The sequence below is a fragment of the Nothoprocta perdicaria genome, unplaced genomic scaffold (genome assembly GCF_003342845.1).
Source record: "Nothoprocta perdicaria isolate Ctin4 unplaced genomic scaffold, notPer1 scaffold_23, whole genome shotgun sequence".
NCBI classification, from domain to species: Eukaryota; Metazoa; Chordata; class Aves; order Tinamiformes; family Tinamidae; genus Nothoprocta; species Nothoprocta perdicaria.
Genome location: NW_020455455.1, coordinates 3,761,647 through 3,773,418, shown reverse-complemented (window position 1 = coordinate 3,773,418; position 11,772 = coordinate 3,761,647). Strand labels below are relative to the sequence as shown.

Here is an 11,772-nt window from a genome sequence, read left to right as displayed (position 1 = left end):
ATACTTCGTAGTCAGATGAAAGTTACAAGATTGGTAATAAGTAATAAGCTCATTCATACARCTTAATGAATAAACAAGACAAATATACCAGAAGTAATTAGTTTAGCTAAAACCTTAGATGCCAAAGACATATTGTACCACAAACCTGTCCTGAAAATATCCTTCCTAAGCTACTACCACTCTGTTTTAACAATGTATATCTCAATATCAAAACACAAGAAGGATAGAAGAGTTTAAGTTTTGTCTTCCACCAAGAGTTTTTTATTTTGTGGATCAGCAGAGGCTGGTAGCTACATAAATTTGCTGATTAAAATGCACATATGTTAGAGAGTCTCACAGAAGTTCAGCTTCTCTTTAACTGCCGCATAATACATATGCGACATTTTAAAGAAAACTCTGCTAACAGATTATTTAAAAGGAAAAAAAAAAAAACAAAAAACAACTGCTGAATTCACACTGGCATTCACTCAGAAAAGATTAGTACGTTTTAAATGCTAGGAAAAATGCTGTGGTTCTTAGATAAATTTTGCTGTTAGCCTTTAGGAATATGTATTATAGTTATGAAGATCYATTTATTTCTAAATATTTTCTTACCTTTTTGTAGGGAAAAAAAAGAATGATTGTGTATCTCTAGCTTTGTGGCCTTTTGAATCCTCCGAAGTATTTAGCTGCTGAAAGTCCGATGTTTTTAAAATTCCTTGATGGTTCTCTGGAAGCTGGAGAGGATTAGTTTATTGCTGCCTTGAAAAGTTTTCAGTTGCTATGGAGAGAGCTACTCTTAAGGTAACAATGGAGGTGGATAGGAATTAGTACATGTTCTTCTTGGCAAGTTCTAAGCATCACATAACTGAATGCATTTAGCAAATTATTTTAGTGGTTATCATTTTATGTAAACAGTCGCCCCTTTATTTCAATGGATGTCAAGATGTATAACATCTACATAGAAAACTATTTCACTGTAGTCGATGTAGGCACCCTAARTATTCTCTATTTTCTTGCATTATCTGAGCAATTTTATAAAATACCTGAATTTATTTGTTTAATCAAAATATTTCTTCCTTTTGCAAACACGAAAACAGAATAAAAATCTTTGCAAGCAGCTCCATAGGAAAAATGGGTCTTTTCTTAAGCAAATACTATCCACAGAGAACAGGCCCTTTCAACTCCACTCATTCTGTGCCAGATCTGCCACAAATGAAAAAGCTGAGATGATAGTTCAGGCTGCGGTCAAAAAAGATTTTCCACCCATTCAGCTTTGCTGAGTGATGCTGCTGCAAAGTTGAGATGTATTTCACTGTGCCATTAAAATATTCTCACACTGGAATTTAGTGAAAAATGTCACGACTCCTGGATTTCACAGCAACAGAGACACCAGATGTGTCATTCTCCCACCTCCCAAACCTTCAGTGTAGTAATGAAAAATTATCATCTCAGCTGTCTCTTCAGATGGCAGTAAGCCAGCTTACCTCAGTAGYAATGGAAATGTTATAATTCTCCTTAAAACTAGATTGACAAAAAAATCTGCATACTAAAATGCAAGAAATGTCTCCTACAAGGTGGTGAATTCAGAATCATCTCAGATTAAGGTCTGAGAACTGGCAACTGATACTGACTATAAACAAAATGATACCGAGCATGGCAGCTTGAGCAAAATGCAAACAAATGTTCTCACAAATACAAGGTACAGGCGCATGCAAGTATGTATGAACCCTTGTGTGATCAAAGCTGAGTGTTTTAAAAATCAGTCCTGTTAGGTATCTAGGTGCAAAGAAACCTTGACATTTTTGCCAAAACATGTTTTTCTTACTTTACAAATTATAAAAGATTTTTATCAACCAGAATTGCTAAATCTTCATCTTTATGCCAACAGGAATTATAGGATTTTGATCTCAAAACCTTTTTTTTTTTCATATGAAGACCAAAAAGGGAGAAATACACAACTACAAGCATCTTCTCTATATAATTCCCTTATTATTCTCAATCTACAATATAAATACGATGTGAAAGAAAACTACGTACATGCACATTTCTTCCACTAATAAAAAAAAAATTACTTAGAAAAGAGGGAATAGCTTTTCCAGCATTTAAACTCGGGGATTGCTCCAACTCTAAATAACATAAAGCAGGTTTATCTGTGTACGATTTGGTGTTTTGTATACCACTAAATATTAAAATGAAGAATTTCTTGTATCCAACTAGCATGTGTACAAGCTTTCAACAATATGTTGAAAGACGCCAACACATAAAAATACATTCGATGATTTGGAACCACTGAAAGATGTTGATTTACATAATAATATTAACAGAATCTTACATTAATATTTATACTATACAGTAATAGTAACAAAAGTAATCATATCGCATACTAAAAAGCAAGAGATAAGAGCTGTTACAGGTTGCTTTGGCTGATTTCAAAGCAGAATTGACTTCCCCTTGTAAGATGTACAGGTTTCTTTCTCAACTGAGTTTCTTGGTGGTGATTCAAGTTTAAAGCTCTGCATTATCCCTAATTTCAGGGTATTTCCTCTACTTTCAGTCATCCAATAATCATCATAGATTTTTTTCTGTCTATATATTTTTTATTACTATTACTACTTTTGAAGTAATTTGTCAAACTAATTACTCTTATTTTCAAACATTTTTAATTCAAAAGTTTTTAATGCTGACATTGTGCCAACTGATAAAATGGGATAATGAAAATAACAGTCATATCTAAACCTATTATAATTTTATTGAGATACACAGACAGAAAAAAGATCCATTGACACATTTCAGTGCCTCAATACCTCAAAAAAGTAGCCATCTCTGGCTATTCTCTGACTTATCACAACATTTTTCTGACATTTTGGCTTAAATTTGATTGAATGTCTCTCAATGTTTCTTAATAGAGGGAAACAAARTCTGCGCAGAAACTCTGTACAATGACCCGGTAGTTCTTTCCTTACTAGAGAATTACAACATGTGTGACAGAAAAAGCACTCAGAAAAAGAACTCAGAGGTATTAGAGAACTGGAATAGAATCACAGAATCACAGAATGGTTAAGGTTGGAAGGGACCTCTAGAAATCGTCTAGTCTGACCCCCCTGCTCAAGCAGGGACACCCAGAGCACGGGGCACAGGGTGGATCCACATCCAGGCAGATATGGAAGATCTCCAGAGAAGGGGACCCCACAGCCTCCCTGGGCAGCCTGTGCCAGGGCTCTGTCRCCTTCACAGTAAAGAAGTTTCTCCTCACYTGGAGATGGAACCTCCTGTGTTTCAGCTTGCACCTATGGCCCTTGTCCTATCACTGGCCACCACTGAGAAAAGCTTGGCCCCTTCCTCCCTGCATTSCCCCTTCATATACTTATACATATTAATCAGATCCCCTCTCAGCCTTCTCTTCTCCAGAGAAAACAGGCCCAGCTCACTCAGTCTCTCCCCACACAAGAGATGCTCCAGTCCCTTAATCATCTTTGTTGCCCTCCGCCGGACCCTCTCGAGAAGCTCCACATCCCTCTTATACTGGGGAGCCCAGAACTGCACACAGTAYTCCAGGTGCGGCCTCACCAGAGCTGAGTAGAGGGGCAGGATCCCCTCTCTTGACCTGCTGGCAACACTCCTCCTGATGCAGCCAGGATCCCATTGGCCTTCTTGGCCACGAGGGCACACTGCTCACTCATGGTTAACTTGGTGCCAACCAGGACTCCCAGGTCCCTCTCCGTAGAGCTGCTTTCCAGCAGGTCRACCCCTAATCTGTACTGRTGCCTGGGGTTATTCCTCCCCAGGTGCAGGACCCTGCACTTGTCCTTATTGAACCTCATGAGGTTCCTCTCTGCCCAACTCACCAGCCTGTCCAGGTCCCTCTGAATGGCAGCACAGCCCTCCGGAGTGTCGGTCACTCCAACCAGTTTGAGATCGTCTGCRAAATACCTCAAATCAAAACTGCCTGTCATTCTAACACAACTGTTAATACACATCAAAATCAGAGGTTTGACGAGCTTCCTGATTAAATCCACAAACAAAACTTTACTCCATTCTACAACACAAAAAACTAGGTACACTGGAGGAAGGATATGAGATCAAGGTTTTGCAGATACAATCATTTTAAGTGGGTTTGAATAAATACACCATGGAGGAATAATTACATGACACAAACTAAGCGCTGGCAGACACAGGTTCCAAGAAAAATGCATAACAGAACTACCAAACTACTATGAAAAAAGAGTGATAAAAATGGGAACTTCTCAAGTCATGTAATTGCATGAYTGGCTTCATGACCTCAGATAGTGCATATTAAATTTCTTCACATGCAAATTCAATTTCRATATAAGTTAGGATAATATTCTAACTTTCATTTGCAATGAGTAGSTGTGAAGGCAATTTGCACATGGCTTAAGCAGACACAGAACAAACACATGCAGGAAACCTTCTTTGACTACAAAGTTTTTATTTATTTATTTGGTTTTAGTTTTAACTGAGCCAATAAGACTTTACTGCAGGTTATCTTCTTGTTTTTCCAGCCCACGCACCCCATCAGAGAACAAAACAAGTGGCTCATTCACAAATGTCATTACTGCACTCTGCAATTTACTGTCTTTTAAAGGATCAGTGAATAAATGATAAAGGATAGGAACATTCTTCAGAAAGCTACCTCTGTGATGACAAGGACCCCTATGACCCCTACCAACCTGGCAAAGACCTTATTCTGCCTCCACAGMAAATGGGAAAGAAAACAGACATAATTTTAACAAGACCCCTGCTGATCTTCATGACTTACTGAGAAATGCAACTATATATAACCCTCACTTCTTAAATACTGTATAACTTATTTTGATGGACTAAGCAAATACGTTTTCTGCCCTTTTACTAATCGCAGCAATTACAGCAAACAGAAGCGGATCCTGTGGCACTGCGGATTTCCTCCATGTTATTAACGTGACGTGTGCACATTGCTGTAATTACAGCCATAGGCAGCATACTGACGTATAAAAGGACTTCATTTTGCATGCAATTGGTGTAGAACTTCAATACATAAAGCATCTTTGCCAATAAATGAATGCTGCAGTGCAAAATGACAGTTTAAAAACCACAGTCTATTCAGCTTCATCCTCACATGTCAATTCTAACAATATCATTTATATTAAGATTTCCAATGAACTAAAATAAATGAATGCTAATTAAATAAGTTTCTGAGTTATATATATTAATGTATCTATCTGTAACAAGCCCTGTATTAGGCCAGGTTTGCTAAATTCACCTGTCAGCAGAAAGTTTCCTAGGAAAGGTTTGAAAATCTAGGTATATTAAAATAGAAAATAAAGAAATCAGGGTTACTTCCTCTCCAGCCCCCTTCCTTGTGCTTTGAGAAATGTATCTGCAGAAGTCCTTTTCTACACGCTGCAGAATTCCTGTGGAAATTACTGCCTGTAAGCTGTTCCTGGTATGAAAGTTTAGACAGGTTAACAAAAAGAAAGTGCTCATTTATATGAAGTGTGACCTAAAATCTCATTAATTCACTCACCTTTCTTCAACATTCCCCCTCACACAATTTCTTCATTGCTCAATATCTGGCTTTGTTCTCACAAAGCCAGAAAGGAAAAGGAGAAAGGAAAGGAAAAGGGAAGGGAGAAGGAAAAGGGAAAAGGAAAAAGGGAAAAGAGAGAAGGAACTCCAGTAGCCTACTAACTTAACTATGTGAATTGATCAAAACATTGAATTATAGCTACTAGGCTATCACTTCAATGTCACCTATCTCACCTGCTTTTAGATGAATCAGATGCAAAGGTGAGTTGTTGAACTTTTCACCAGCTATTGTTGGGTTATGTCTTACATTTCTTCAGCATGTACTATGCAGTACTGTTTGTCTCTATTCCTTTAGGTTTCTAAAGACACTAGGCTCAAAAAAAAAACAGACTTGAGTTTACTAAATGCTTCTTCTGGTCCAAAGCATTTTTGCCCCAATTACAGATTTTGAGTACAACAAATTTAAATATCCCAGATGAAGAATTATGTCATACATTATTACAGTAAAGAACAGTAAGTAGTCTAATGAGCAGCAGAGAGTAGTCTAACAAAACAACTAAACATTTTTAAAATGAAAATCATACAATGGAACAACAATGAAGATTAGCATCGATAGAAAACCATTAATTTAACAAAATACAAGGTTCACTGCATTACAGTGAGATCAGTTTCCACCTTTCTTCACAGACCTACTAGTACCTCCCCATGTAACTCGAACATTATACCCATTACTGGAAGGTTTAGTAAAAAGAGCAGGAGGGGAGTTTATTAGCTTAAAAAATGGTCACACATTATAAAAGATAGCTCTGAGTTTTAGAAGTTTATTGCCACATCCATAATTAACCCATCCAACAGTATTCACAAGGAATGCACTTACATAACCTTAAGACAAAAAAGTAAATGCTTGGGTTTTGCTAGCCTATACAAATACATATGGAAAATACAAAATCAACTACTATTTCAACTTTGCAAGTACAATTTGAGTTAAAACATTGTATATTCTTGTAGCACTATTCAATCCAATTTAGGAACAATTCTTATTTTGTCATCAAGAGCACACACTGTTCATTCCTCTCAGTTTTTGCCACAAAATCCTTTGTATCACTAGGTCTTGGAACAGAATTGCTGTAGCTTAAAAATATGCCAGTGAATCTAGCATCTGTTTGTCATCGGCTATGTGGTTTGAATTTTTGTCCTTGTGGAAGAAATAGAATGAGTTCAGTGTTTTTTATAGTAAGAATCAGCAGACTAATAAATCATACTTAGGTGAGATATTTGCACATCTTCACTGTTTTCTTCTTCTGTAAACAAATATTCAAAGCAGTTAATAAAACATGGAAGATCCTTACAGTGGGCACTAATCTCTCTTCTCTGAAATATATAAGCAGTCTATTATGTGTGCATGTTCTTAGTACATGAAGGTACACAAGGAACATAAAACATATTCAAAGAATATGAAGCAGCGTTAAGTAAAAATAGGGTGAATTCATTAGAAAATCTACATTATTCTATTTCTTATATCAAAACAATTTTTTCTCAACATAATTGAATTCAGCTGCTGAGTATGTGTGATTATAACCACATTCGTTATGCCTGATGAAGCATCCTTAATGACTTAGATATTTTAGGATTTTCACAGCTCTCCTGAAAATCCTTAGTCAAAAGCATGCACAGATTGCATTTGCATCTTTCGTGGTTGCACACTCTATGTGCACCACAGGTCCTGTGGTAAGTGGTGCATCCAAGCCGTAAATGCCTTCCACTATTCCCCACCTTAAGGTGAAATTCTTATTAACACCCTAAAACATGGACCGATTGATTATATGCTACTTATACTTCATAAGGCCAGGAATTGTCTAAAATTCATAAGGCTTAGAATGTCTACAATTCCTGGCCTTTCATTTTTTATGCTTGAAATCCTAATTATTATCTGTAGCCTCCTGATCCAATGCCATCTGCAAACTATTTTCCAAAGATATTTAACAACGTAATAGATAAGAGTGGTCTCAAGACTCAAAGTCTGCAAGATTCCTCCCTAGGAATTGCCTCCCAGATCACTAAATCTCTTTGCAGAACAATTCAAAATCCTCTAGACTTTTACTCACCTTCAACTTTCCCATCTCTTTCAGTTTAAAAAGTAACTTCCAACTTGGTACAACATAAATATTACAGTGAAGTCCTATGGGGACTTCACTATATCAACTGACTCCTTTCTCCAGGAGATCAACCATTTTAAAATGACCAATCTTTCCTTCCTAGTAGTTTCTTAATTAGCTCCTCTTCAGTAACCTTCAAAAAGGAAAAAAAGTCTTATTTCCAGATATAAACATTTATTTTACATAAAAGTAGAAGTTAAGGAAAATACAGAATTACTTCGTCCTAGTAATGAAGATGTACTGAACAAACAAACAAACAAAAACCAAAATGGAGACATAAACTGTAAGGCTTTAAGTTAATACACAATCACTCTGGATCAAAACATTTAGTAGAAGAAAAACTCTCTCTTTTTTCAGACAGTGTATAGCTACATAAACTGTTTTTTTTTTTTCTGGCAATTTTAGCTGAAACTCTAACCCAAAATAAAAGCACAGAGTAGATAACATTACTTATTTGGATGTTTTATTTCTCTGTTGGTTGCTCTTTCCTCAAGTAATACAGATTTAGGAATTTCAGGTCCCTCAAGCTAACCACACCAGCATATCCAGGGCTCTGTTACCAAATGTTTTTTCTTTTTTCCAGTTTCTACTTGTTTCATCTAACTTATTTTCAGTGGTCATTGACCCTACTCTTGAATTAAAGAGATGGTATCAGTTAATGAAAACACAAGCTGAAGCTGGAATGCAAATATCAAGCATGGACCTTCAATTCCTCCTTTGTTAATCATCTTAAGAAAAAAAAGACTCAGCTCACTGCCTGAACACTCTGCCAAACCTAGGAAATGAACCAAGCTATGGGATGTATACATTTTTGGCAATTAATGCTGTTTTGGTACCGTGAAGAATCTCACCTGAAGGATCCTGATGTTTCCGATGCCAATGCAGCAGACCTTTCGCACTATTTCTGTGACATTTTATGTCATGAAGATGTTGAGTGATATCTTTCGAATTCTAATTCTCTAGGATCTGATTCAACAATATCTGATCCTCTAACYGGAATATTGGCTATCTGATCTTAGAGGATTTCCAGAACTCTTCCTGTATTTCATGAATGAAAAATACCAAAACTGCTTGAAATAAGGTTATTTCTATGTCCTTCAAACATCTGTTTGCATCTTCTAAGATGCATCTTCAGTGCATCTTAGCAGAGTGTGCTTAGAAGCATAGAAATACAAGACAAAGCCTGTTAGACAACTATTTTTAATTCCCACTCCTTTCCCTTCTCCTCCCTTCCCCTCCCCTCTTGACTCTCCCACACATTCTGAAATGGTTTATCATCCTCTGAAACACAGACATCCATCACATTTTCCACAGAAGAAAAAAAAAAACACACAAATAAAAATGTATAGCTCATCTCATTGTTTCATTAAGCAAGAGTGGGTACAATTTCATATGAAAAAATATTTCATTAAGCAAGAGTGGATACAAAAAAACACCCATCCTTGTTTTCAGTGATGTCAAATGGCAGGGATGCAAATTTCAATCCAAAAAGAATTCCATTTGTATCATAAAGAGAAGATGGTATTTTCTTTCCATCAGCCACAAAGCAATTTGCAAAACACATAGATTATTTCTCATTCGGTAAACTGAAACTTTGTTATAACAATGCTAGTTTTATATATAAAATTATATGYCATTATTAAAACCATAATGTCAGTATTTTTACGATATGAGGATCCTGCTTTATGAAACTGTTCACTATCACTGTCATCTTGGTGTTACTGATATGCATATGAAGATATCCTTGATAAGCTTACTGGGTAAGATGCATCTGGGAATCTCAGTGAGAACATAATGGAAGTGAAAATAAAAAATATTTAGGCTGATATATTTTGCAACTCATATAGAATGCTGGGTCTCACGATTGAAGCCAGGCTCTGTCAGGTACTTGAGGAGAACTTTTTCCAAATGACCTGGTAGTAGGACAGGTATCACACTGGTGGGCCATGATTTTATCAAGCATTAAGAGCCTCATTACCCTCAGTTGCAAGTGAAAAAAAAAAAAAGTACTTAAAGTGAAATAAAAGTATTTGTAACAATATCCCTCACTGGAAGCTGGTTGGTATTTTAAATTTAATTAATGACTTAGAACATTTACCACCCAGACAATCTCGTACTAATCAGTAGTACCTGTAATTTCTCCCACATACTGTTCTGAGAACTGTTTGCCTGACTTTTTCAGTTAGTTCTAATTATAACCTCTTATGTTATAAGCATAACTATAGCATGTCTATATCAAACTTGCATTTTCATCAAAACAGCAATTGAAGATCGAAAGTAAATAGGACTTTTCCACTTTTAATCTAACATTAATGCCCCAAATCTACTTGTTTATCTTGAGGAAGCTCCGTGCTGTAAGGCTTCCACTCTTATTGAAACTTAAGCCATATCTGAAAAGGAATGAGTCTCAAAAGGTTTATTTGTGAGAATAAAATACCTTTCAAAAGCCAGAAGTTGCAATAAGAAATTTCTCAGCATGCAAATATAACTTCTATTCAGATATAAGCAAAGATTACAACCTATGTGTTCCAGTTTACATCTTTAAGGGACAGCAGAGGTCACTTTCAACTACAGTTTTACATAAAAACAAGACAAAAAATTGTACCCAGAAATTACAAAAGTTAGCTCATAGCTTATTTATATTCTAAAATAACTTTAAATGCAAATTTCAGTCCTCATCAGAACTTGAGGATATAACTCATCAGCAAGGAAGCTGTTTCAGAGCTTTCAACACCTTTAGTAAGTATGTCTTACTTCCAGTGTCAGTTTGTATAGTTCCAGCTGTGTATTTTTACTTTATATTCAACATGACTAAGTATTCGATATTGTAAAAGTTACGGATTTTGGATGAGAAGAATGGCCCTACAGAACCTGTGATTATATTTATAATAACTCTTTTGACTGTAAGGAGGGTCTGAAGAGATGCTTCTGTTGCAGGCATCTATAACATAAGCTCCGTTTTGCCAGCTGAGTCCCTCCCTGTCTCTGTATGCATAYACCCACCCATTCTGCTCTAGTAATACTTGAACAATTTTGACAGATTCAAATATATCTGACAGAGGAGTACAGATCACAAAGCTATTTAATTCTTACAATTTTTGTGCTAGAGGGGACTCTCTACTATTATCCACTTGCAGAAAAGCAGCAGACACAAGATTTAGTAAAAGACATGAAAGAAACCATAAACTAAATGTTATGAATGTCACATACCATTTTATTTCACACAAAGAATCCAAAGTAAAGGTGCCATGTCACTGAAAGGAAACAACCAGTCTTCATTACGTCTTGTTTAATTTATGATGTCTTTACAAACTTTTTGTAGGTTYATGAAAAAGAATTCACTAAAAGGCAATATAATATGATTATATTAGTTGTTATTAGGATGCTATTACATTGCATAGTAGAATGCAATGAAGCGATCCATAATAAAATGTATCTATGGATCGAGCAATTTACAATCTCAGGAAAAAAAAAATATTTGGTCATTTAGAACCAATTGTTATTTGATTTGAAGCTAATAGAAGATTCAGTGATCTTTCTGTAAAGCTAAAATATAAGCACTTCTGGTCACAATTTCACTTATTAAAGAAAATAAGTGCAGGCATAAATATGAGCATGAAAACTGAAATAGAAGATTTCAGCATGTGTTTATTTGCTTTTATTTTTACCATTAAAAATGATACTATATCAAAGATGATAAAAGCACATCATCTACTTAACATGCCATTTTTACCACTGCTGACCCCTGCTGGATAAAACAATTTCCAAGTGTATGTACGTTTTCATGCTTGGCTGGAGAACAATTAGTCTTAGGGACATATTTAGAGATAGTCCAGCACATATGACAAGACTGCTTTTGTTTGTTCAAATAATTTCCCTTTAACTTGCAATGATGTTTATCTAACAATAAAGATCTATGGGTATATTTTAACATGAGTTACAATTATTACCAAAGAATCAGTTCTGATATAGAGGAAAAAATGTATTCCCAAATTTCTTTTCTGAAGTGCAATGATATTTTGACTCAGTTAAGCACGCTGCAACACCCATGACATTAATGCTAATGCCTTGTTAAATTTCATTTTTCAGTGAACACTCTAAATGAGACATA

At 35.7% G+C, this 11,772-nt stretch overlaps 1 protein-coding gene across 3 annotated transcripts in view; it reads right to left on the bottom strand.

The window, feature by feature from the left end:
* Window positions 1–697, bottom strand: part of SLC39A12 (solute carrier family 39 member 12) — a 32,130-nt gene extending 31,433 nt beyond the window's left edge. For all 3 annotated transcript variants that reach the window (XM_026039474.1, XM_026039470.1, XM_026039472.1), the window contains exon 1: window positions 595–697. The gene's annotated coding sequence lies outside the window, so the exon portion shown is untranslated. The remainder of the gene's footprint in view (window positions 1–594) is intronic.
* Window positions 698–11,772: the final 11,075 nt, after the last annotated feature.